A 25,806-nucleotide genomic window follows, 5' to 3' on the forward strand; every position below is an offset into this window, starting at 1 on the left:
AATAATGTGTGTGTATCTTTTTATAATAGAATATTGCCATTAAGTTAATGTGAGATGAGATGGTAGATGTCTTCATTTTTATTCTATAGGTAAAGTAATTGTAGCAGGTGCTCTTGTTGCATCACCCATATACTTGGTCCTTGTCACTTCAGTGCTGGCCAGCCCCTTTCCAGCTGCTGGGAGCTAGCTGCATCTCTTTGTTGAGACAGGCCACTCACTCGAGCCTTTCACAATGACTCATTGTAGTTGTTGTATAAATACCCCAGTTTCCCCTCCTCAGAGATGTTACATTTTGGGGTGTGTCTCTTAAAGGATAGATGTCCCCAAGATCTCATTTTGGCTTGTAAATTATTGCTTCAGGGTATGCTTCTGGAGGAATACAAAAGTAAGACAGAAAATAATGTTCAGAGGAACTAAGTAATTTCCTTAGGTATGCATGCTCATCAATGACTGAAGGAATTCCTCATTATTACCTAGCAAATCATATGGTAAAATAGGATATTATATTAGTTGCTTAGACTTTCACTTACTTATCAAATAGTAATGCATTAAAAGCATTAGAAATTTTATAGCGAATAACAACTTTATTATTATAAAAATTTTAAAGCAAATAACAATTTTATTATTATAAAAACCATGAAGCAGATTACAAAATCCTGTGCTGCAACATTCTACTATAATATTCTGTCAAATGGCAGAATTCTGATCTCTCCATTTATTCTTATTTGCTGTGTCAATAACACTACCCCTATACTTACTTGATTACCTGTGTGCATAGTAAAGAACCATAATGTATTACTGTATTCTTCAGTAGAACAGAAATAAGTTAATGCTTTTTGAAGTTTTTTTCTTTAAAAAGTTGCTAAAGCACATTTAGAACCTCGTAACTTTTGAGAACACTGCCTTGAAATCACTTCTTTCGAAAAATGCTTTCCATTGCCAAGAAATTCCAAGCAACTTGACTGCTTTTGCTTTTCCTTTGCAATGCGGGCTCCATATTGCCAAGCACATGAAGTCTAATCTGCAGGAATTTCCCTCCAGTGTGCAAAATGAAAGGATTTCAATGATCACGAATATTCCATCTTAGACTCTTGAAAAAACGAGCCAGTGTGCCAAATATAATATGTGATATGGATCATACACTAAGAGAAAGTCAAACGACAAATTCATATGCAGCTCCTAGTACTTCTAACAGTATTCTCTTACGAATTGTTCCTTGCTCCTGTGTTAGAAACAAATGTCAGTTGGGGCCTCCCCGGTGGCGCAGCGGTTGAGCGCTGGGTTGCAAAGCTGCCCGCAACCTTTGCGGCGCCAGTTCGATCCCCGGCTGCTCCCCGGTCACCAGAGGAGGGTCCCACATGGCGCGCAGACCTCTCCTGCCGCCCGCTGCTCCCCTCAGCAGTGTACTTCGGTCCTTCTGCCTGCTCTGCTCCCCGCTCTGGCTCTGGTGAATTCTCTCACCCTCCCGCGCTTCTGACTGTACCCAGTGCATGTATAAACAAAACAAACAAACAAGCAGACAAATAAATAAATGGAACATGCCTCTATAAAAAAAAAAAAGAAACAAATGTCAGTTTTGGGAATAAACAGTAAATCATCATTTTCTTTAACTCTACTAACTCTAATACAGATTTTAACTTCTCCTTCACTAAATTTATGTTTATTTATATTTATGTTTATATTTATATTTATTTATATTTATGTTTATGGTGCTCTCAATATCTTCTATTGAAATCTCTTTTAAAACTAATTTGATTTAGCATATTGTACCAAAGTTGCTAACTTCCACCTGAATGGAAGGAAACATGAATGGAAGGAATGATAAAACATTTCACAATTTTTAAAAAGATTTATTTATTTATGCATACAAGAACTGGGGTACAGTCCAGAGGTGCAGCGGGTGAGAGGATTCACCAGAGACAGAGTGGGGAACTGAACAGGTGGACTAACTGAAATCCACTGCTGAGGGGAGCAGCAGGCGAGACAGGAGAGGTCTGCTTTACCATGTGGGTAGCTCCCTGGAAGGCCAGAGATCTAACTCATGCTGCAGAGGCTATAGATAGCTTCACAGAGCTGTGTTTAACCCCTTGCACCACCAGGGAGGCCCATTTCGCAATTATTAATGAATTAATCTATGCATGACCTTATAGCACAGAAGGAAATACTGGCTCTAATTATGAAAATTAAGAGTAAATAAGTTATAGACTATGCCATTAGTGGACTGTTTAGTCATAGGAAGAAATGTGGTCACTTAGTTCACAAAAAACCACCCTATCAAATGCCTACTTTTTACTGGGAACTGGATATGCTGACCCTTATGGAATACTGAGACATTAATACCGTCTTCATTTTTTTTTAACCTCGGTCAATATTTTTCTTGTATCTCTCTCATAATATCTGTAATAGCATGTCCTGCATTTATTCATTTGCATATTTGTCTTACCTCCTTCATTAAATTTTAATCACAATCAAGACAAGCACTTGGTTTTATATTCATACCGTTCCACTAAGTGCCTTGTAGATTCTTGGGAAAAATTGTTAAAATGAACTGAATTGTGAGGTGAATGTAATTTTTTTTAGGTCTGTACTAGAGCTAGCAACATAACTTAGACCTTCATTGTCAGCTGGCTTGCTCTCTATTTATAACTTGTAATTTATGATGTAAATGCCTTTGTGTCTAAAGAGTTTATTATTAATGTGATCGCTTCTGTGCTTAATATGGCAGCATGTATGAATGTCTTTTGGGATAAGATTTGTTAGTGTTAAATTTTATTCTGACTCAGCAGATTGATTCTTTGACTGGCTCCTCCAAATGTGGTCCAAAGTTGTGGGTGGCAAAATTGCAGCCTGCAGACCATATGTGTTCTTTAGGCCATATTCAATACATGGAGGGTTCTTGAATTGCAAATGCAACTCAGGCTTCTGGTACAACTTGTCTAAGAAAAGCCATGCAAGTCTGAGCTAGTGATGGAGGTGGTCCCGTAAAAATGCAGTGCTTACCCTTACATGAACCTCCTTATAGTCTTTAGCCTTCAATCCGGTTCTCAAGTTCTGGTCTGCCTTTAATTGTGTGGATTTGAGAATCTACAAGAAATCTCTGTGTACATGTTTCAATTTCCCACACTTTTCTCCAACTTGATTCTATCAACTTTCACCTTTGTGGGGTCCCTTCTTTATTTCAGTTATTTCCTCTCTCTTCCTTGTCCCCAACCCGCTTACACCAAAAAGAAAATCTCATTACCCCAGCTGGGCCACATTGACTTAACTGTGTACCAAGAAATAAAATGCTGCTATATGATATATTTGAGTATAAGAATGAAATTATGCCATAAAATGGATACAACAAAACAAGATTGGAACCAGTCAACCTTGTGGACAATAAATATGTGGCATCTGTGAGATCACCTCCTCCTCCTGTACCTATGGTGCCCTTGGTCACTGAGTTCTTTTTCGTGGAGCCTGAACATGACACTGAGCCTTCTTAACACTGATATTCAGTTATCTATTATCTTCAATGAGAGTTGAATTTGGAGTCTCTTCTTAAAATCCTTTTTAGCATTTCTTCTCTTGTTGGGAGGGAAGAACTTAGACTTTAAAGAAGACTTGTCAGAAATGTAAATTATCTCGCTCCAACCCACACACATAGAGTCAGAGACTGAGGCAAAGGCCGAAAATCTGTGGGGTTTTTTGTTGTTTTTTTTTTAAGTTGTGGTAAAATATACTCTAAATTTATCCCTGTAGCCATGTGTAAAGTATACTATGCTACTTCAGTAGCATTAAGTACATTGACATGGTTGTACAACCAGCTTCCCTATTTCTAAAACATTTTTATCATCCCAGAGTCTCTGTATCCATTAACAATAATTCCCCATTTCTTGCACCCGCTTTCCAATCCTCTATTCTACTTTATCTCTATGAATTTACTTATTCTAGCTACCTCATATAAATGGAATCAGACAATATTTGTCTTTGTATGTTGGGCCTATTTTGCTTAGCATAATGTTTTCAAGGCTCATCTATGTTGTCGCATGTATCTGAATTTCAGTCTTTTTATGGCTAAGTAATAACCCATTGTATATTTATACCATATTTTATTTAAGCAGTTGATCTGTTGATGGATATCTGTGTTGTTTCCATCTTTTATCTATTGTGGATCATATTTCTATGAGCATTGGTGCATAGTATCAGACAAGGCCCTGCTTCCAATTCATGTGAGCATATATTGAGAAACAAACTATTTTCCACAGTGGCCATACCATTTTATATTCTCATCAGCAATACACAAAAGCTCCAATTTTGCTGCACTTGTTTTCTATTTCTTTTTGTACTAATAGCTGTCCTAATGGGTGTGCATCTTCCCATGGTTTTGATGAGCATTGCCCTGATGACTAATGTTGGTGGGCATGTTTCCATGTGCTTATTGACCATTTACATACCATCTTTGGAAATATGTCTATTCAGTTTTTACCCACTCTTGAATTGGGTTATTGTTTCATTGTTGTTGTTGAGTTGTATGTGTTATCTATATAGTCTCAATATTAACCCCTCATCAGATATATGATTTGCAAATATTTTCCCCATTCTGTAGTTTATCACTCTCTAGATGATGTTTTTGGCTGCACAACATTTTTAAATTTTCATGAAGTTTAATTTATTTCTTTTTTCATTTGTTTTCTCTGCTATGTGTATCATGTCCAAGAAATCACTGCCAAGTTAAATGTCATAAAGATTTCCCCCATGTTTTGTTTTAAGACTTTTATAATTTTAACAGATATTTAGGTCATTGATTTATTTGAGTCAATTTTTCTAAAAGGTGAATGGGGAGGGTTGTTTCATTCTTTTGCTTGTGAATATCGAATTTTCCCAATACTATTTGTTGAAAAGATTGTCCTATCCACACTGAATGATCTTGGCACCCCACAATCTGTATTTTCACCAGGTATCTTCTTAATTCATTTTTTTAAATTAAAAAAAAAATTAAACACCCCTGTTGAATTTTTCACAATATACTATTTCTCTCCTTAGATGCAGTCACCATAGTTTTCCCACCACCAAAATGCCCACAATCCAACACACACTTCATTGCACTTTCCTACCCCCTTCTCTCCTCTCCTCTTTTCTCTCCTCTTTCCCTCCCCTCCTGAGTGTCAGAGATCTACTGTTTGCTTTCAAGGGTCAGGCTCAATTTGTCTTTGTCTGATCCTTTGTTTGGTTTGTCTAGATTCCAAATAAAAGTGAAACCATTTGGTATTTATCTTTTTCTTTCTGGCACACTTTGCTTACTTACAATAATCCATTCCAGTTCCATCCATGTTGCCACAAATTTCATCAGTTTATCTTTTTGATTTGCTGAGTAATATTCCATTGTATATATGTACCACATCTTTTAAAAAATTATTTTTTAAATCATTGTTTATTTTTAAACAATATTTACTCCCTCCCACCCCCTCAGGTGCAGTCCTAATAGAGTTTCCTTCACCAGTGTACCCTTGCACCATCACCATAGTCCCCTGTGCTCCTCCCTCACTCCTTCTGATCCCTCTCCCTCCTCCTCCCCTGCAGTATGTCTCTGACTTATTTTTGTCTGTTTTGCTTTGTTGTGTTTTGTACTGTTATTATTTTTTTACACTGATGTCTTATTTGGTTCCCCTATATTCCTGCTACAAGTGAAACCATCCAATATTTTTCTTTTTCTTTCTGACTTATTTCACTGAGGATAATTCCTTCTAGCTCCATCCACGATGCTGCGAATGGCATGAGTTTATCTTTTTTGATTGCTGAATAATATTCTATTGTGTATATATACCACATCTTCTTGATCCAGTCATCTATTTTTGGGCATTTGGGTTGTTTCCAGGCCCTACCTATTGTAAATAGTGCTGCAGTAAACATAGGGGTACAAGTGTTCTTTTGAATCAATGTTTTTGTGTCCTTTGGGTAGATCCCTAGGAGTGGAATTGCTGGGTCATATGGTAGCTCCACTTTTATAGACTGAGGAACCTCCAGACAGCTTTCCAAAGTGGTTGGACCAGTTTGCACTCCCACCAGTAATGTAGGAGAGTTCCCTTTTCTCCACATTCTTGCCAACATTTGTTGTTGCTTGTTTTTTTGATATGTGCCATTCTTACTGGTGTAAGGTGGTATCTCAAAGTGTTTTTGATTTGCATTTCCCTGATAATAAGGGATGTTGAACATTTTTTCATATGCATGTTGGCCATTTGCATTTCCCCTTTGGAGAAGTGTCTTTTAAGGCCTTCTGTCCATTTCTTGACTGGATTATTTACTTTGTTTTTGTTGAGTCATGTGAGTTCTTTGTATATCTTTGTGATCAGTCTCTAATCAGTTGTATGGAGTGCAAAAAATTATTCCCAGTTAGTAGGGTGTCTCTTTGTTTAGATTAATGTCTCTTTTGCTGGACAGAAGCTTTTCAGTTTGATGTAATCCCAGGTGATTATCTTTTCCTTGACTTTTTTTGCTTTGGGTGATGAGTCTTTAAAGATGTTATTGAGATGTCTGGCTTGTAGTGTTTTACCTATATTTTCTTCTATATATTTTATGGTTCTAGGTCTTATGTCCAGTTCTTTTATCCATTTTAATTTTTTTTTTTTGGCTCATGGTGAGAGGTAGTGGTCTAGTTTCATTCTTTTGCATGTGGTCATCCAGTTTTCCCAGTATCATTTATTGAGCAAATTGTCCATGTTCCATTGCATATTCATTTCTCCTTTGTCAAAGATTAGTTGTCCATATAAGTGTGGCTTTACTACTTGGTTCTCTATTCGGTTCCACTATTCCATGTGTCTGTTTTTGTTCCAATACCAAACTGTTTTAATTATTACAGCTTTGTAGTATAGCTTTAGGTTTGGAAGTATGTACCATATCTTCTTGATCCATTCATCTGTTCTGGGGCGGTTAGGTTGTTTCCATATTTTGACTATTGTAGATAGAATTGCTATATACATACTGCAGATTTCCTTTTGAGTTAGTTTTTTGTATTTTTTGGAAAGATACCTAGTTGTAGAATTGCTGGGCCATATGCTAGATCCATCTTTAGCCTTTTAAAGAAACTCCACACTTCTTTTAATAGGTGCTGGACGAGACTAATTTCCCACCAAGAAAATAATACGATTCCATTTTCTCCACACCCCTAACACACCGTGTTTGTGTTTTTTTGATAAGGCTATTCTCACAGTTGTGAGGTGGTAACTCATTGTAGTTTTGATTTGCATTTCCCTGATGATGTCATGTGCATTTTTTCATAGGTCTGTTGTCTAACTGCATGTCTTCTTTGGAGAAGTGCCTATTGATCTCCCCTGCTCATTTTTTGATTAGGTTTTTGTTTTCTTTTTGTTGAGTTATTTTGTTAAGACCCTTTGTAGGTCTTTGATATCAACCCCTTATCAGATGTTTGGTGTACAAATATTTTCTCCCATGCAGTAGGATGTCTCTTTGTTTCAGTCACTGTCTCTTTTGTTGTATAGAAATTTTTTAGTTTGTGGGCTTCCCAGTGGCACAGCGGTTGAGTGCTGGCCTGCAAAGCTGCCGGCAGCCTTTGCAGTGCCAGTTCAATCCCTGGCCACCGGCAAGGGTCCCACATGGCGCGCAGACCTCTCCTGCTGTGCCCACTGCTCCCCTCAGCAGTGTATTTCATCAGTCTGCCTGTTCTGTTCTCTGCTCTGGCTCTGGTGAATTCTCTCACACTCTCACGCTTCTGACTGTACCCAGCGCTTGTATAAATAAATAAATATATCTTTAAAAAAAGAAAAATAAATTTTTTAGTTTGATATAGTCCCAGGTGTTTATTTTCTCCTATGTTTTCCTTGCTGCTGGAAATGAGTCCACAGAGATGTTTCTGAGGCTTATGTCATGGAGTGTTTTGCTTATGTTTTCTTCTATGTATTTTAGGGTTTCAGGTCTTACATCCAAGTGCTTTTTTTTTTTAAAAGATTTATTTATTTTTATACAAGAACTGGAGTATAGGCCAGATGCGTGTGAGTATTCACCAGAGACAGAGCAGGGAACAGAATAGGCAGACTGACAAAATACACTGCTGAGGGGAGCAGTGGGCGAGACAGGAGAGGTCTGCTTCGCCATGTGGGATTCTCGCCAGCCGGCAGGAATCGAACCCACACTGTAGAGGCCGTGGACAGCTTCACAGTGTGGCGCTCAACTGCCTGTGCCACCAAGGAGGCACCCATGTGTTTTTTTCTAATATATTTTCAGTTGATTTTTATGTATGGTGTGAAATAATGGTCTAGTTTCAATCTTTTGGAAAAAAATGTGACAGTTCAATTTTCCCAGCACCATTTATTGAGAGACTTTCCTTATTCCAGTGTATATACTTTGCTCTGTTGTCATATATTAGTTGTCCATAATGTGTTGTTTAATTTCTAAGTTCTCAGTTCTATTTTATTGGTCTTTGTGTCTTTCTTGTTGCAGTACCATGTTGTTTTAATTTTTTTAATGATTTTTTTAAATTTATTTATACAAAAGCCAGGGTGCAGGCCAGAGGTGTGGAAAGGTGCGAGGATTCACCAGAGACAGAGTGGGGAACAGAACAGGCAGATTGACCAAAGCACACTGCTGAGGGGAGCAGCGGGTGAGACAGGAGAGGTCTGCTCAGCATGTGGGTTGCTCTGAGGCCAGTGGGGATCGAACTGGCACTGCAGAGGCTGCGGACAGCTTCACAGTGCAGTGCTCAACTGCCTGCACCACCAGGGAGGCCCTATTGTTTTAATTATTATGGCTTTATAGTATAGCTGGAATTCCACAAGTGTGATACCTCCATTTTTACCCTTTTTAGTCAGGAGAGCTTTGGCTATTTGTTTTTGTTTTTGTGATTCCATATAAATTTCAGTAATCTTTGTTCTATATTTTTGAGTAATGCCATTGGGGGTTTCATTGGGATTGCATGGAAGCTACAAATTGCCTTGGGTAGGATGGCCATTTTGATGAAATAAATTCTTTCTATCAATGAGCAACAAATATCTTTTCATTTCTTTGTGTCTTCTATTTCTTTTAACAATGTTTTGTAGATTTCCTTGTATAGATTCTTCACTTCCTTTGTTAGAGTTTTATTTTTTTTTTTTTTCAGATTTATTTATTCATGCATACAAGAACTGGGGTACAGGCCAGAAGTGTGGGAGGATGAGAGGATTCACCAGAGACAGAGTGGGGAACAGAACAGGCAGATTGACCAAAATACACTGCTGAGGGGAGCAGTGGGCGAGACAGGAGATGTCTGCCACACCATGTGGGTACTCCCCAGCCTGCTGGGATCGAACCCATGCTACAGATGCTGTGGACAGCTTCACAGGGCTGCACTCAACCACCTATCCACCAAGGAGACCCTTTGTTTGGGTTTTCCAGGTATTTATTTTTTGGGGGGTGAAATTGTAAATGGGATGTTTTCCTTAATTTCATTTCATAGTTGCATATATGAAGGCAACTGATTTTTGTGTCTTGATTTTGTATCCTGCTGCTTTGCCGAACTGGTTTATTGTTTCAATTAGTTTCTCCATGGGTTATTTGGAGTTCTTTATGCATATTATCATATCATCTGCAAATAATTATATCTTTACTACTTCTTTTCCAATTTGTATTCCTTTTATTGCTTTTTCTTTCCTAGTTGCTCTAGCTGTGACCTTTTTTTCCTCATCCATCCATATTTTTACTTTTTTTATTATTATTTATTTTTACATCATTGTTCATTTTTAAACAATATTTACCTGGGACTTCTAACACTATGTTGAATAGTGGTGACAGTCACATTCTTGTTTTGTACCAGATCTTAGTGGAAAGCTTTTGGTTTTTCTCCATTGACAATGATGCTAGCTGTGGGTTTGTCATATGTGGCTTTTGTTATGTTAAGGTATGTTCCATTTAGCCCCAATTTTTCAAGCTTTTTCATCATAAATGGATGCTGAATCTTATCAAATGATTTCTCAGCATTTGAACTCAGAAAAGCCACATGATATGATCATGTGTTTTTTCCTTTTCTTTTTGTTGATGTGGTATATGACATTGATTGATTTTTGGATGTTGAACCATCCTTGTGTTCCTGGTATAAATCCCATTTGATCATGGTATATAATCTTTTTTAATGTATTGTTGGATTTGATGTGCCAAGATTTTATTGAGGACTTTTGTATCTGTTTTCATTACAGAGATTGGTCTGTAATTTTCTTTGTGTTGTCTTTGGTATTGGTATTAATGTAAAGTTAGACTCGAAAAATGTATTAGGAAGAATTCCTTCTACCTCAATTTTTTAAAAGAGACAGGAAAATTGTCTGAACAGGACAGGTATTATTTCATCTTTGAAGTTTTGATAGAATTAACTTGTGAAACCATCTGGCTTTTGTTTTTTGGAAGGTTTTCATTACTATTTCAATTTATTTGCTTGTAAATAGTTTGTTCAAGTTTTCTATTACTTCTTTGTTTAGCCTTAGATGATTGCATAATTCTAAGACTGTGTCCATTTCATGTAGGTTGTTGAATTTGTTTGCATGTAAATGTTTATAGTGATCTCTTATTATCTGAATTCTTTTTTATTTTTTTAAAGATTTATTTATTTTTATACAGAACCAGGGTACAGGGCAGATGTGTGGGAGGGTTAGAGGATTCACCAGAGATGAGCAGGGAACAGAACAGGCCGACTGACGAAATACACTGCTGAGGGGAGCAGCAGGCGAGACAGGAGAGGTTTGCTTGCCATGTGGGTTGCTCCAAGGCTGGCTGGGATCGCGAACCAGCACTGCAGAGGCTGTGGACGGCTTCACAGCACTGCGCTCAACTGCCTGCGCCACCTGGGAGGCCCTCTTATTATCTGAATTCTGCAGTGTCTTTTGTAACTTCTCTCTCATTTTTGATCCTGTTCATTTGAATTTTCTCCCTCTTTTTCTTAGTGAGTCTAGCTAAATTGTCTATTTTGTTTATTTTTTTTCAAAGAAGCAGTTATTGGTGTTATTGATCTTCCATACTGTCCTTCTGATTACTATTTCACTTATTTATGCTTTAATTTTTATGATATCCTTCTCTTACTGGATTTTTAATTTTTTCATTGTCACTGTTACTCTTTTTCTAGGTTCTTGTGATGAGAGACAAGGTTGTTTGGGCTCTTTCTAGTTTCTCAATGTGGGCCTGTATTGGTATATACTTCCCTTGAAAAACTGGCAATATATGGAACTGCTTTTGCTGTGTCCCATTCATTCTTAAAGATTGTATACTCATTACCATTTGCTTTAAGGTATTTCTCAACTGCTTGTTTGATTTTTCTCATTAACTCAGTGGTCATTCAGTATTGCATTATTCAGTCTCTGAGTTTTAAAGTATTCCCTTGTTTTCTTTTTGTACTTAATTTGTAGTACAGTACCTTTATGGTTAGTGAATATAATTGATAAGATTTCTATCTTCATCAACTTGTTGATGTTTGTCTTCTGACCCAGTATGCCGTCATTCCTGGAGAATGACCCATGTACACTTAAAAAAAATGTGTGTTTGGCTTCTTTTGCATATAGTGTCCTGTAAATATTGATTAAACCCATGCTGCCTAGTATTTTGTTTAGGACAATTATGTCCTTATTTACTTTCTGTCTCTTTGATTTGTCCATTGTGAGAGTGGAGTATTGAGTCTCCAACCACATATGTGTTATCCCCAATGTGTTTTCAAATTCGATAGATGTTGCCTGTTATGTTTTGGTGCTCCTTCATTTGGTGAGTATATATTTATGAGTTTTATGTCTTCCTATTGTATTGTTCCCTTGATCATTATATAATGTCCATCCTGTCGCAATATGTCTATTTTGTCTGATAAAAGTATCACTGTTCCTATGTTTCTTTTGGTGCGATTTGCTTGCAGGATTTTTTTTCCCATCCCTTTATTTTCAATCTATTTACCCTTGGTACTTAGGTGTGTTTCCTGGAGGCTGCAGAAAGTTGGATTCCGTTTCCTCATCCAGGCACATAATCTGTGTCTTTTTATTGGTGAGCTCCGTCCATTGACATTTAGAGTGATTATTGACATGTAAAGGTTATTGACTGCCATTTTGTTTCTAGCTCTGTAGTTTCATTTAATTCCTTATTCAGTTCTTTATGCACATTCCTTTTTCGGTTCAGATTCTAAAGTTTCTTTTACTATTTCTTAGAGGGGGATTTAATGGATGCAAACTCCCTAAAGATTTTCTTTGTCTGATATATCTCATATAGAAAGAAGAGTCTTCCATGATAGAGTATTCTTGGCTTTTATTTTTTCTTTTGAATGTCATTCCGTTCACTTCTTGCCCATAGTGTTTCTTGAGAGAGCTCTAGTCTAATCAGTGTTTCTTTACAGGTTATCTGTTTCTTCCACCTCCTCAGCTTCATTATTTTTACTTTGTCTTGTTCTCTTGGGAATATTGCTATTATGTGTCTTGCTGTAGGATTTTTTTTTTTTTTTGCTTCTTATATTTCTATGTTCATTTCATACTTTAAGTTTGGGAAGTTTTCCTCCACTATTTTCCTAAATAGATTTGCAGTTCCCTGCTCTCTCTCTTCTTCTGGGATTCCTATAATTCTTATATTCTTGTTTGTTTTCCTCATGGTGTCAGATAATTCTCAACAAGAACAGTGTTTCTTGATTCTTTTTCCTTTATTTCTCTCTTTTTTCCTCTTATCTTCTTACCTCTTTTTCATCTTGGAAATTCCTGATACATTCTTCCCTTGATTTATTCTACTTCCATGACTTTCTCCCGAATTTTCTGCTTCCTCCTGCAATTCTGTTATTTTCTTGTTGAAGTTTCAATTCTGATTTTTTTGTTGTTGTTGATTGTGTTTCTCATAGTACTCACTTCCTTTTCAGAGTTATCTTTGTATTGTCCCCATTCTTTACTTTTATTCATCATGGACATCTTGAATTCTATGTCTGATAGGTAAAGCAGCTCTTCCATGTCTTTGTGGTTTGGTTCTGGGGTTTTGTTTTCACCCTTGCTGTATTGTTCCCCTGAGGGTTTCCTTGGTCATTTTTTCTTTGTCTCCATTGTTTGGTTTGGGTTTTCTCTGCTGTAGCTGGGTTTTTCTTGTGTGTGAGTGCTTCTCTCCCACTGTTCTTTGTGTTTGCTTAATCGTGGGCAGAGCTACTGGGGTCTTGTAGGATCTGGGGTGGTGCTAGAGCCTCCCACAGATACTTATGGTCTTTGTTCTGTTGACTGGGAGGAACTTGAGGAGGTGGAGGGTGGTGGGTTGAGAGGCTGAGTCCTTGGGCCTTTGCCCCACCCAATAGCAGTGGCTCAGGACCTACCTGTTTCTGGTTGCCAGGAGAGTGCGATGATGAAGATTCTTGATATAGTATATGGCCCTATATGGCCCAGACTGGGTCTTGAGTCTACTGCTGGGGAGCTGATGTCAGAGCATTAAAGGGTACACACTTCTCAGATATAGCTGGAGGCCTGCAGTGAAGGAGTAGGCCCTGAAAGGCCTGAACTGTGTGTGTGTGTTCCCAAGGTTCTGGTGACTGGGTCTGGCATCGTGGGTGCTTATGAGGGGGTTGCTGAAGATCCCTGATGTAAAGCAAGGTACTGCGTGATACAGGCTCTGAGGTGCTAGTGGCTAAGCAGAGTTGGATGCACTTCCTGGGTGCAATTGGGGGTCCATGATGAAGAACTTGGCTCTGCAATGCCTGGGCTGGGGTTTGTGTCTTCAAAGATGCTGGTAGCTGAGTCCAGATAATTTTTATATACAACTCAAGATTAAGAACCTCTGTTCTAGGTGTTGTGTTTTTTTTTTTATCTGTTATACTTAACTAACATACAATTGGGATTGTCATAATCAAATAGTCTTTCTAATCCTGAGAAGATATTTTATCTTGAAATTGTGGCCAGTCTCATTGCAATAATCTAATGAGAATCCTGGACAATGAGAGTGCTCATAACAGAAAGGAAATAGTCATCCACTTAAATCCTTTCTTATTATAACCAATAAACCATCCCCTAAATCTCTCAGACAAAAAAATTTATCACGTAATATCTATGGCATTTGGTTAATTGGGCTCTAGAAAAAAAGTTTTCTAATAGATACTTTAAAAAATATTTATACACACTTTCTGAAAGATTTGTTTTCAGATTGGGACGCAATATTCATTTCAGGTTTAGTAGTAGTGAGTTAGCAATACTAAAATTTAAAAAGCTCTGTTGAATTTTGTACTAAGACCTGATATAAGCCATGCTAAATTGGTACTTGGCCTTCATGTACTAATGAAAAGAGTATAACTAATAATAAATGATCAGCTTGCATAATAAAAAGTTGGATTGTATACAAGCAAGCTAAATCAGCCACATCTAAGTGTTGCAACAATATGCATGTACAAGTTCTGTAGCAATACCAAGACATTTATCTTCAACAAAGACATAGAAAAGAATTACATCCAAGCTGCCAGACATTTTAAAATTCAGTAACACAGATTGATTTCTACTTATTATTTAGATATCCATGTTTATTTAACTGACTAATTAAATTCTATTTCTTAGCTTACTATATCTTTCAATTTTGGGTCATCATCTAACCTTGAAATAAATCTTAGTTGATTATAATAGTAAAGGTTGAAATGCTTAAATCACATATGTAGACTCAAAAGTCAAGTCAATATGTGTAAAGGGAAGAATTATTAGAGACTATATGAAATCTGGCCCAAACAAATTATTTATCAGTTTAGCCAAAGGTCTGTCAATAAATATAAGAAACTTTCTAAAAAGGGAACATCTGTTGTAATTTAAATTTTTGTTTATAAGTGCATATGGTGGATTTTTCTTTCTGAAAAGTATACAACAGTTTACAAAAATGTATTTGAAAGTTAACTTGACATTAAAGATCAAGGAACAGTCCTTACAGAAGTACTCTCTACCTTTTCATGGTGATGGAAGGGAATTTGAACTTCACATGGACTGAAAGATGTTACAACAAACCCTAATGCCAAACTTCCAGGGGGAACTCACTATCTAGGTAAGTATACAAAGCTTCTATATCAGTGTTGGATTAATTGATATGAGGTACTTAATGGGAGATTTAAAGGTACTTCCAAATACACACACACACACACACACACACCTATAACCAATAGTTATGTATGTACCTAACAATAGAGTATCAAAATACAAGGGGGGAAAAACTGATAGAATTACAGGCAAAATAGTTGTATTAAAAATGGACAGATCTAGCAGGCAGAAAATCTGTAGGGACATAACATTATCAATCATTCTGGATTAATTGACATCTAGATTACTACTTAGTTTAACAACGGCAGAATATATGTTCTAATCTCACATGGGACATTTACTAACACATTTACATTATGGGACATGAAACACACCTTAACAATTTTAAAAGAATTAAAAATCATATATGTCTGCTCTCAAACCACAATGGAATTAAACTGGAAACTAATAACAGAAAGAGAGCCAAAAAATTACAAAATACTTGGAAATTAACAACAGACTTCTAAATAAAGCATAGGTCAAAGAAGAAATCTTAAGAGAAATAAAAAAATGTTAACTAAATGGAAATGTAGACATAACTTATTAAAATTTGTGAGATGTACCAAAGGCACTGTGAGAAAGAAATTTATAGCCTTGAATGCATAATTAGGAAAGCAGAAAGAGCTAAAATCAATATTCTAACTTTCTACCTTAAGAAACTAGAAAGTGAGCAAATTAACAAACAAGAAAAAATTATAAAAAATAGAGAAGAAATAAATGAAATTTAAACAGAAAATAGAGAAATCAATGAAAACAAGAGCTGGTTCTCTGAAAGACCAGCAAAATTGATAAGCCTCTAGCTTATGTAAGACTAAGAAAAAGGTAACAAATTACACTATGAGATATGAATGATGGTACATCACTGCTGATCACATGAAAATTAGAATAATATAAAAGTAATAAAGTAATATGAACAACTATCACAAATTTGATGACCTATCAAATCAAATGAACTTATCAAAAATCCTAATGAACAAATTCTTTGAAAGATAACAATCTGCCCAAACTCACACAAGAAGAAACAGATTATCTGAATAGAACCATATCTATTAAAGAAAGTGAATCAGAACAGAAAGTACCAGGCCTAGATGGGTTCACTGATGAATTCCACTAATCATTTAAGGAAGAAATTATACAGATACTCTACAATCTATTACAGAACATAGACTTAGGGAGAATATTTTCTAACTTACTCTATGAGACCAGTATTATACTAACATCAAAATCAGACAAAGACAAAGAAAACTACTAATTAATAACCGTCATAAACACATATGCAGCATCCTGAACAAACTGTCAGAGAATCAAGTCCAGCAATATATAAGAAGGTATATATGCCACAATCAAGTGGCTTTTCCCCCCAGCTTTGCAAGACTGTTTGGCTCTTTCAACATTCAAAAATCAAATAATATAATCCATCACATTAACAGGCTAGAGAAGAAAAATCACATGACATGCAGAAAAGACATTTAACAGAGTCCAACAACCATTCATAATAAAATTCTAAACAAACTAGGAATAGAGGGGAACTTCTGGAACCTGGTAAAGAATCTCTAAAAAATCCTATAGTTAACATCATACTTAATGGCAAAAAAACACAGTAATTCCTGGTAGAGTCTAGACCAAGGCATTCCTTTTCAACATTGTGTTAGAAGTGCCAGCTAATGTCAAAAGACAAGGAAAAGAAATGTGAAATGCAAAAATTGGGAAGGAAGAAATAAAACTGACTTGTTTGGAGATAGCAAGATTGTCTATGTAGATAATCCAAGAGAACCTACAACTGCTTTCCCGGAGCTATTAAATAATTACAGCAAGATTACAGCATAAGGAGTTAATGTACAAAAGTCAATCACATTTTCATATACCAGTATTGAAGAAATAGAATTCGAAATTAAAAATCACACAGGAGCCCAGCAAGACAGTGGCAGAGTGAAGACACCAAAGCACACTTCTCTCCAGACATGTGCAACAAAATGGATGCAAAACAAAGTGAAAAATCCCTGAGGAAAAAACTTATTATCAGCATACACTATAGGAACATCAGCCCTACTGAAAGGGGTCGGAAAGAGTCTATATGAACTTTGTTAAAAGTATGAATGAGGTGGTACAACTCACAGGTGTGGGGAGTGGCTGTGGAGCAGAGGCCCATATAGCTATTTACTTGAGCCCACACCAACATGGGGGACTCCGAAGACCCAGTATCACATGGATAAGGGAATACAAGACAGACCTTCAAGATGGAGGGTACACTGGGGAGACATACAGAGGTGAGGGCACAGGGCAAAGTCTACTTGCTTGAATCTGAGGCTCATAACACAGAATAGCTGTAGCCTGAATCAGGTCAGAGCTCCTGGACTTCCTTATAGACGATACTACTACTGAAGTCCAGATTGAGACATCTGAAACACCTGCTACCCCCTACCCCAAACAGACATCTGAAACACCTGCCACCCCCTACCCCAAACAGACATCTAAAATGCCTGCCACCCCCATCCCAGGTTGAGATATCTAAAACACTTGGCACCCCCCACAAAGAAAGGAATTTCAAATTACTGAGTATACTGGAGAGGATCCAGTAGACTGTCCACAGTGCCCCATTCTCTCTCTTTTTTTTTTTATTTTATACATTTTTTACATCATTTTTCATTTTTGCACAATGTCTGCATTTTCATTTTGGTTATAGTCCCCGTACAATTCCCACCCCCCTTGTTTTGATCCTGCTCCCCCCTCCCACATTGTGTGTCTCTGGTTTATAGTTGCTTGTTGACCCCATTCTCTTTTAAGCCTACCACCCATTCCTATGCCTCGACTGCTCCCAACAACGCAGTGTCATCCATTAGCACCACACAAAAATGAAATACTTAGGAATAAATCTAGTATGCATGTCTGAGATTTATTCAAGAAGAACTACAAAACTGATGAAAGAAATCAAAGAACTAAATAAATGTGAGATCCTCCATGTTTATGGAAAAGAATATTCAATATTATCAGAATATCAGTTCTTCCCAACTTGATCTAGATGTTCAACTTAATCCCTATCAAAATCCTGCAAGTTCATTTGTGAATATAAACAACTGATTCTAAAGTTTTTTTGAGAGATTAAAAAACTCAGAATAGTCAATAAAACATTGATGAAAAACCAATTTCATCAGTGAAGTATGTGACTTCAAGAATATAAAACTACAGTAATCAAGCATGGTGTCCACAGAAGAACAGATAACTACTAGATCAATGGAACAGAAAAGACACCTCAGTAATCGTCCCACACAAAAATAGTCAATTATATCTTTATTGAAGAAGCAAAGGCAATACAGTGGAGAAAATGCCTTTGCAACAAATTGTACTAGGACAATTGTACATCCACATGCAAAAACAAACAAACAAAAAGAATCTAAACAAAGACCTTACATCCTTCACAGAATAACTCAAATTGTATCACAGGCCTAAATTTAAAATGCAAAACCACAAAATTCCTAGAGGATAACATAAGAGAAAATCTAGATGACTATGGGTATGGCAATGACTTTTTAGCTGTAACACCAGGTAACACACCTTGAAAGAAAGAATAAACTTTACTTCATAAAAATAAAAAAATTCTGTTCTACTAAACATGTTCTTGAGGGCCTCCCTGGTGGTGAAAGGGATTAAGCACAGCACTGTGAAGCTATCTGCAGCCACTGCAGCATGAGTTCGATACCCAGCCAGCCAGGGAGATACCCACATGGTGCAGCAGACCTCTCCTGTCTCACCTGCTGCTACCTTCAGCAGTGGATTTCAGTCAGTCAGTCTGTTCTGTTCCCCAATCTGTCTCTGGTGAATCTTCTCAACCCCCACACTCTGGCCTGTACCCCAGTTCTTGTGTGTATAAATAAATCCTTCAAAAAAAAGATGCTCTTGAGAAGACACAAGGCACAAACTGAGAAAGTATTTGTAGAAGGTACATATGACAAAGGACTACTATGAAAATATACAAAGAACTCCTAAATCTCAACAACAAAAAACAATGTAATTTAAAAATGGCCCAAAGACCTAACAGATACCTCATTAAAGAAAAACGCAGATAGAAAGCGAGCATATGAAAGATGTTCCACACCACATGTTGTTGGAAAATGCAAATTAAAACAACAATAAGATACCACTATAAGGTCTCCCTCGTGGCGCAGGGGTTAAGTCTCAGGGCTATCAAGTTATCAAGCTATTGCCAGTTACTGCAAAGTGAGTTCGCCCCCCCCCCCACCAGGGAGCTAACCCTGAGAACACCAAATATTGGTGAGTATGTAGGACGACAGGAACTCTTATTAATTGCTGGTGGGAATGTGAAATGGTGTGGCCATTTTGGAAGACAGTTGGTAGTTTCTTATAGAATTGAACATACTCGTAAAACACAATCCAGCCTTATACTTTTTAGTATGTACCCAAAGGAGTTGAAAACTTAAGTGCACAAGAAAACCTGTACACAGATGTTTATAGCCATTTTATCCATAATTGCCAAAAGGTAGAAGGATATCTTTCAGCAGGTAAATGGATAAACTGTGGATACATCACCACCAAAAAGAAATGAGCTATAAGAACAGACATGGTGTAACTGTGAATGTGCATGACTAAGTGAAAGACAATCTGAAAAGCCACATAGTGTATAATTCCAACCTTGTGACATTCAGTGAAAAGCAAAAGGAGACAGTAAAAAAAAAAAAAAAATCAGTGGTTGCTAAGGCTTAGGGGAAGAGGGAGAGGTAAATAAGCAGAGCACACAGGATTTTTAGGGCAGCAAAAGTATTCCTTATGATATTATAATGATGGATACATGTCATTATACATTTGTTAATGCTCACTAAAACATACAGCACCAAGAGTGAACCGGAATGTAAATTATGGACTTTCCACAGTGATGAAGTGTCTGCACAGCTCAAGTAGAACAGAGGCGCCCCTCTAGCAGGGCACGCTAACAGCAGGAAATGGGGCCAAGGGGTATTTGCTAAGAACCAAATTTGCTCTAAAAAATAAAATCTATTAAAACAAAATCAAACAAAGTAGTGCATATGCCCATCAAAGGACGTATTTGTAATCATCAAAGATCAGAATGGACATATAAATGGTGGAATTTGCCTACATGACTATGACAAAGAACAAATGACAGTTACATGCAACAACATGGATTAATTTCACATAAAACACACAGGAGAGTACATGTTGTATGATTGCATTTCTATCAAGTTTAAGAACAGGCAAAACTAATATGTGTCAGAAATCAAGACCTTGGGTACGTGACAACTGAACTAACAGAAGCATGGAAGAAGCTTCTGGGGTGCTGAAAATGTTATAAATTTTGATTTGGGTAGTGGTCACTCAGGTGTATTCAGACATAAAACTCATAGGGCTTATATTTAAGATTTGTGCACTTTTCTATACATGGAGTCCTCCCCAAGGCTACCCTTCAATCTGGTTCTCATGTCCTCATGCCTGAGTCTGAGGAACACATGGACACTGAGAGCCCATGGTGCCAGCAGCCTTGGTGATCACAGGAGGTAGTGCCACCAGCAGCAATGGAGAAAGGAGAGTCCTCTGTGTAGATGACAGTGTTCTCACCTCATCAGGCATTTACAGGTATGGCATCAATAGCAGAAGTAGTGCCTTTGGTTAGAGCACTTGTTTTTGATATTGTGGAGCCTGGAGATTTTATCACTGGGGCATTGGAAGAACAAGAGAGGCTAAGTTGTGGGGCCAAAAGAACCAGTTCAAGGAGCCCAGTCCTTTTGGAGATTGCTGTCAAACAAGGCCAGTGTATTTCTACCCTTGTTTTCCAAGGGAGTTCTAACCCATGTAAGATATAGAAAAAGGCATCAGATAGATGGAGAACAAAATGTCAACCTCTTTATCTATAAAACAATGGGAGAAGGTGGCACAGAAATGAGAGAATGAGATTCCCAAAACTTAACTTCAGGGCTAAACAGGTTGATTCATCCATTAAAAGCTGTGCTGGAAATCATAGCCCCCAGCATCCCTGTAGCAATAAGGCCTTTATCATTTATCTCAGATCAAGAGCAGCCAACAGCACACACCTTTGCAAACACTAGACCCCAATAATAAAGCAAGAGGAAGGAGCTAAGCTGTTAGATCACTATTCCCAGCGCCTTACGCAGATTAGTCGCTACACCCCAGAGAAGGAGAGTGTGAGGCCATACTATCACATGAATGGGTGTGCTCTACCTGCAAACCTCAGGAGTGGGCAATGGGTGCCTCCCAACAAGTACCTCAACATTTGGCACTGATATGAGAATTTTGAATTTCCATAGAGCAGACAGGGAGTTGTTAATATCTCTATAGTCTATTTTTAGTTATATGATGGAGTGGCCTCAGAATTAAATTACAAAAGGAATGGCACACCTTAAATTGAGGACAATTCAGGCTGACATCTGGTACTCATCATTTTATGCTAGGGTATCAGGAGGCAACAGGATAAAGATATTTTTGGTTTATTTAAGAGAGAAAAAAAGGCAGCCTCAGACTTGGATTCTGATCCAGTTCCCACAACACCAGGAGCCATTTGCCCCATGATAACTGAATGGGAACGTGCCTTCTTCCTCTGGGGTGGCACTGAGCAGGAGGAGGAGCACCTGTTCACAGAACACCAGATATCCTCCTTGAAGAGGGTCTTTATCTGGACACCTACACACCTCCAAGAAGAGTCCAAAGCCAACCTTTCTGCCGTTAAAATGGGAACAAAATGCTGCTCAGATGCTGGGAGGGTAGGGTACCAGTTACAAAGCATGGAAAAATCTCAATCGCCCAGAAAAACACATACTTTTTAATAAAAAATAAAAGATTAAGGTCATTTTAAGCTGGGAGAAATTACTATCAAGTATTAAGGGTAAAGATACAAACTTGCCACAACCACATGAATAATGTGCCAAGTACTTCACAAAAATTTTGCTTGGAACATCTTATCTTAGTTATTTCTGAATAGTATTGATTTTCTTAATACTTTGGGGCATTTTAATAGTTTTGAGACTATGCACATGTTTACCTTTGATGATTAATTTGAATATGTGATTTTAAAAGCTGCTGCATTAAGAGCCTTATCCAGACACTAAAATTACTTCCAGCTATCTTAAATTTTCTAGTGAAAGTCAACCACAGTACAAAACAGAATTCAGTTGAAAGAGACACTGTTTTTCTTTTAACTGCAATTCCAGTCATACAGAAGCAGCTATGCTCTGAAAAATGGATGAAGGGTTTGCAAGTCCTCTGAAGAACAGATTACCCAGCCAATAGCTAGTGCATCCTAGAGAGACATTCTGTTGAGAGAGTTGGAAGACAGCCTGGAGGTGCACAGAGGCAGCATGAGCAGAAGAGACACTAGTCAGGGAGGAACAGGGACTAACAACAGCAGCCATGAGGAAGGATGAAGGGGAAGGTTTCATAAACTGCTCCCATTTCACAACTTTGCAAGGGACCTAAATCTAAATTTCTAGCAAATTGAGATGGAGAATTTATAAAACCATGATTAAACGCTGAAGGTAATTCTTCAAATTTGGGGAGTGACTTCCTCTATTCTTTGGATTGCTTCAGTAGAGATGGCCGATGAACAAAAAGACCTTCAAAGAAACAAGAAGAAAATCAATCACTCTCTTTTATATTGGCACTACATATTTTTTCCCTGATTTATTCATTCACGAGATTCTTCAGCTGTCTGTGGAAAAGGCCTTTGCCTTTTAGTCATTGGATGTCTTTTTCTTCTTCTTCCTGCACTACTGATCAAGAGAAACAAACTTTCCTATTTCTTGAAAGTCCATTTTAGATGTTCCTTCTATGACTCAGTTGACTTGTGACAAACAATCTCACTATGACTAACCAGCTTCTACATTTAACATTGAAATAAGTTGCTGTGTAGAAGTTTCCCTTCAGGTGGCTTTTACCTCAATTACAACAATAACCAAAACCATAATGGGAAACTTTCTTTTTCAAGAGATCAGAAGGTTAATGAATTAATGCAATGTTCCACCTCCCAAAAGGCAGAAGACGACTTTCTGCTGCTGTCGGGATTGTTTTAGAGGACTTCTCTTGGCTCCCAAGAATACTCTTGTTTTCATATTTTCAGAAAAAATACCAAGATTCTGCCTAAGAAGCTGTCATCAGCAGAACATCTCTGAATGAAGTGGACTGAAAGAGAGGGTTTTGCATACAAGCTACATGTAAGTAGAAAGCTACCACTTAATATTAGCTGTCTTAAGATCTAGATCTTTTCATAGTGGGTTTCCAAGCAGCCTCAGATCATCAAAGCACTTGAGAAGTATTTACGGGAGTGCTAGTGTCTAATGAAACTGCAGTAATGGGCTGAGTTTGGGAATAAGGTAGAGGAACCATGACTCAGTATCTGCCAATACTCCCAGGATTTGCTGTAAACCACAGGATATCTTGACAGATTTTCAAAATGAATTTAAAGAGAAGGGGAAAAGTAAAGGGGAGAAAAGGCATACAGGATGGTAGAATACAAGCAAGACAAATAAGAGAGTATTTACTTTTAAACTTTCACGTTATTTTAGCAGACAGAATATGACATACTTGACACATAAACCTTATTTTATTCTGTGTGTGTGTGTGTGTGTGTGTGTGTTTTCCAGCTTTAATTCAGAGTGTCTGCTACAGGTACAACTCTGTCTGAACAAAAGAACAAGGAGACAAAAGGGAAGAGTTTCCATTTCCCCTGCCCATCTCCTCTGAGTTTTCTGTCATGGGGTTGGCCTTATATGAGTTCTCTGTGACTAGTTTGCAGGGTGCCCCAGCTCAGATAGGGAGGTCATGAGTTCACAGGGCAGAGCCACCTAAGGAAGACTTTTGTCCACTCCTCCCCAAGATGCTGTAAAATTCCATGGTGCCAGCACGTTCAGTGCAAAGCTAGGTTATTCCCTTGGGAAATGTTTGGAATAAACTCAGCAGGAGGCCAATTGTCTGTGCAAAGTCCTGGCCTGACTTGCATTCCTGCCTTAGCCAGGACCAGAGCAGCACAGGGCAGCTCTAGCTTCACTGACAAACTAGGGAGAAGTCCCTTCTGATTGCTGGGTTCCATAGGACCAGCAGTTTCTCAAGCTGATTCCTGGAAACATTGTCCCTTAGGAACTAGTGAGCTCTGGCCAAAGGTTGGGGAGACGGGTGTTCCCAAGGATTTCTGCTCCAGAAGCTGAGGGCAGCGGGGAAAGGCCACAGTCAACAGTAGAGGTAATAAGCAGGACTAAACCTTAATTATATAATTATCATTTCACTTTTGGCAAAAGCCCCTGAGTTGATCAGTAATGTATCCCTGATCACATTGTTTTATTCTTTTTTTTTACACTGTTTATTCTTTTATTAATAAATGTCAATATGAGATATTGAAGGAGAATTTTTATTGCCATTGTACACTAATGGCTATTTCTTCAGCTCAGAGTTTTTTCACTTTTGCATTTAACAGGTAGATCAATTTGCTACTAAGTTTGTTTCTCCACCTGAACAGTAAAAAGACATCCTGAGAAGTATTTTGCACTTGATGCAGTATTACAGATGCCAAGACCAAATTTCAGAGAGAGCCACACTTACTCAGGTAAAGTCAACAAAGTCATGTGCTATGTTAGCTAAATAGTAAACTCTTTATTCAGTCATTTTGCTTACCAGATTGTTAGATTTTATACCTAGTCAGAATTTCATCTGACATCTAAAATTTATGTCAAAATTGGGTATCTATGATATTGAAAATATACTAGCCTCCATGAGCTAAAAGTTATGTGTTGCTCTAAACTATTGTCATTCTTATTTGTCCTGAGAGCATATATGATATTTAGAAACACAGATATTGGTATTGTAAGGCCAGCTGCTTATTCTTGAGGACAATAACCATTATTTTCTTAGTAGTTTATTTAGTAATAGGTTACTGGTCTGTTTGTAAAGAATGCTAATTCATTCTTGAGTTTAGCTCTTTCATAAAAAATATTCATTAATATTTTTTAAATCCTAATAGGAATAACTGTCCTTTATCATGTCTTAGAACTATATAGGCAATTGATTATCTCCTTCTAGACAAGCAATACATATTATGAACATATCAGTATTAAAATGGATGCAATTTATAAAAATAGCTAAATCCTTTAGTAAATCAATGCAGTTGAGGGAAATCTGTTTGCTACTTTTATAAGGTGTAATGAGTAACATGAAAAAAAAATAGGCAAGAGGATTGTGAAAGTTTTAAGTAATCAAAGCTATGAATATCTGGCAAATTGATATTTTCCTAAGATTTCAGAGTAACTAAAAATGAAACTAATTATAAGTGAAACTAATTAAAAACTATATTAAACTAATTAAAATTAAACTAATTACAAATCTACTATAATCGATAAATAAGTCTTTGAACTCTTCTTAAGATGAGATAAAAGCTGAATATTTATGACTTATTTGTCTATGTAATAATTGCTTTAGTCTTCAAAATTTACCTTTTAACTAGATATTGGGGGAACATGAGTCTTTTATAGACATCATATATGCTTCTGACCCAGAAAGGCATACATTAAATTATAAAAGAATAAAAATACAATCTGAGTTATTATATAGCACTTTAAATCTGAGAATCATAATATATAATATAGAAAAGGATAAAGCAGAAAAGGAGATATTTTCATCCATTTAATTAGTCATATCACTCAAGAATTAAAGTAGGGAACTAATAAATCCTTGAGGTACATAATATGGCAGAGGAGCTCAGTGTTTTAAAAATCAATGAAATGAAAGTAAATTAATCAATATGCTAAAAATTAATGTTAGCTACTATTTTTTTTCAATA

Source organism: Talpa occidentalis, unplaced genomic scaffold (genome assembly GCF_014898055.3).
Source record: "Talpa occidentalis isolate TD23 unplaced genomic scaffold, MPIMG_talOcc4v2.1 talOcc4.7, whole genome shotgun sequence".
Taxonomy (NCBI): Eukaryota; Metazoa; Chordata; class Mammalia; order Eulipotyphla; family Talpidae; genus Talpa; species Talpa occidentalis.